Source organism: Nycticebus coucang, chromosome 2 (assembly GCF_027406575.1).
Source record: "Nycticebus coucang isolate mNycCou1 chromosome 2, mNycCou1.pri, whole genome shotgun sequence".
NCBI lineage: Eukaryota > Metazoa > Chordata > Mammalia > Primates > Lorisidae > Nycticebus > Nycticebus coucang.
In genome coordinates, this window is record NC_069781.1 from 107,957,672 (window position 1) to 107,960,381 (window position 2,710).

The 2,710-nt window shown below is 44.5% G+C and overlaps 1 pseudogene across 1 annotated transcript; it reads right to left on the reverse strand.

The window, feature by feature from the left end:
• Positions 1-234: 234 nt before the first annotated feature.
• On the reverse strand, positions 235-1,549 carry LOC128598141 (STAGA complex 65 subunit gamma-like; annotated as a pseudogene). Its single transcript, XR_008383584.1, has one exon. The product of XR_008383584.1 is annotated as an STAGA complex 65 subunit gamma-like (transcript).
• Positions 1,550-2,710: the final 1,161 nt, after the last annotated feature.

A 2,710-nucleotide genomic window follows, 5' to 3' on the forward strand; every position in this document is an offset into this window, starting at 1 on the left:
AATAGTCAGGGATGGTCCTTTGGTCTTCAGATAACTACGCCAGCATATTTTATCTGTGAACAGTGGCTTGGTTGTGAAAAATTATAAAAATTGGCTGCAAAAGTAAAATGCAATGTTGTTAGTTAAATCCAGTTCCTCTGAAATTAGGAAAGCCCCTTGTATTAGGAATAAGAATTAAATCACTGCTTATGGAAACAAATTCTAATACATCAAGGTTTTCTGTATGTAGTACTTCTAGATAGGAAATCTCCTTTTATTCTTTTTATTCCTTTCTAGAAGTACTAGAATAAAAGGAATAAAAGGAAATCTCCTTTTATTCTTCCTCATCCTCTTCTTGCAGCACTGGTTGAAAACAGGGGAGGACCCCATGAGGCTATCAGTGCAGTGGGAACCATAGCTGCTGTCTGACTCATCAGGGCTCTGAGGGATCCCAGCTTCACTCATGCCTGACATGGGCTCCTCGAAGACATCATTGCCCAGCACATCATGTGCAGAAACATTGCCTTCTTCACTCTCTTGAGGCTCCATTTTCACGTGGGCCAGATTCCAAAGAGGAGAAGCATTTACCTCTGCGCTTGAAGCCTGTGGTGAAGCTTCAACCTCCAGATTAGATGGAAAGCACTCACTCTGAACCCCGAGGACTCCCATGGGTAGTAACTGGTCCCCGGAAGCAAGGTCAGCCTCCAGTTCTTCACTGACAGGAAAGGTGATGTCACTCGCAGGTTCCTCCTTTATCTTCACAGGTTTAGTGTCCTCTGTGGCTTTCTCAGGACTGACAATCCTTTCATATTCTTCAGAAAGCTGCTTACTAATCTGTAGCATGTAACTGTGATAGTCCTTGATGCGGTGCTGCCAGAACTTCTAGAGGGAGAGCACACTACCAATACCCACTTCATGGAATACCTGCTCCATAACACCAGGGAAAGGAGTCTGTCCCAGCTGGGCCTTCTGATACACAGCAAAGCACAGCAACTTGGTGAACTTAAGGCAATACTCATGTGCCACATCAATTAGGGTCTCTAGAACACTTTCATTAGCACATTCGAAGCCTACGTAGGCCAGGATTGTGGCTACTGCCTAGTAGAGGAGCTGCCGACAAGAGTGCCAACTGAGTTCAGTCACAGGTTCCCCTTTTCCATGATAAAAGTCACTCTCTGGATCACTGTGCTGGATCTGGAACAGTGCATTAGGATTCTTACAATCTAAAGGTAGGAGATCATCAGGGAGAGGAGGTGACCCAGGCAGGAAGGAAGAGGTTTACTCTCTTCAGTTTTTACACCTTCTGTCTGCTGCTGATTCTGGGCCTGAGCTGTGACAATAAGGTTGCAAAGACGTTGGTTGTGTTGGATCAACTGAATGGTATGGATGGTGAGGCTGCATGGCTCTGAGGGGATGTCCAGCATAGTGGGGGGCTTGGACTTATTGCTGAGGGTTGGTGCAGGGGTGGATCATGAACTTCTACCAGACAGAACTCCCATGTAAGCAGATCAAAGGAACTTCTGTTAGTCTGACTTGATGACATTGGTATCTCTCCCCAGTATCTCAACATATTGGGATAAGAAAAGAAGAGGTCTCCAGTTAAATGTAGATGAAATCGTAAAAGCAGTATGTTTAAATATCTGGCCACTGTAGGTTATAGGCTTCTAGAGAAAAATATAAGGTCTATCCAGTTGTTTATGTACAAAGGATGCTATTCAAGACCACTTAGAAAAATGTCAGTGGGCAGCAAAATGGTAGGACCAAAGATGCTCTCCCATTCAACAACATTCACAATATGGCTTAAACTTACTGTTGCAGATTGCCCATATGTTTCTTCAAGTTCAACAAACATTTATTGAATGCCAGGTGTTATGTGAGGAGACAAAGACCAATAATACAAGATCCCTGTCCTAAGGAATGTCCAAATTCCCCGGGGGAAGGGGGTGGCATCCTCGGTTTGCGTCAGCAGGCGCAGGCACCAATCACTGGGTCCTGAGGTTGCCCAACATCCAGGGCAGCCAGAAGATGGAGAGGTCTGGCTCAGAATTTACCCGAGGAGATGCCATTATTCACTGCCGTGTTGTAGAAGCACCTGGCGGCTGTCAGACCCCCAGTGGCCCAAGGCAGGGGTTGCATCAGGCCTGGAAAGCTGTTTTGTTGATAAGTGGTCCAAGACTGCCAGAGCATTTCCTCTATTTTCTTTTCTTTTCTTTCTTTCTTTCTTTCTTTCTTTCTTTCTTTCTTTCTTTCTTTCTTTCTTTCTTTCTTTCTTTCTTTCTTTCTTTCTTTCTTTCTTTCTTTCTTTCTTTCTTTCTTTTTTTGAGACAGTCTCAAGCTGTCACCCTGGGTAGAGTGCCATGGCGTCAGAGCTCACAGCAACCTCAAACACTTGGGCTTAAGCGATTCTCTTGCCTCAGCCTCCCAAGTAGCTGGGATTACAGCCATTTATCAAACTCCTTACTCTTGCTCAGGCTGGTCTCGAACTCGTGAGCTCAGGCAATCCACCCACATTGGCCTCCCTGAGTGCTAGGATTATAGGTGTGAGACACCACACCCAGACTAAGTCCTCTATTTTCCTACTGATCTTCTGTTTGGTCGTCTTATCTGTTATCAAAAGTCAGGCATTGAAGTCTCCAACTCTTATTATAGAGATGTTTATTTCTCTCTTTAATCCTGTCAATGTTTGCTTCATATATTTTGGGGCTTGGTCATTTGGTACATAAAAGTTTAT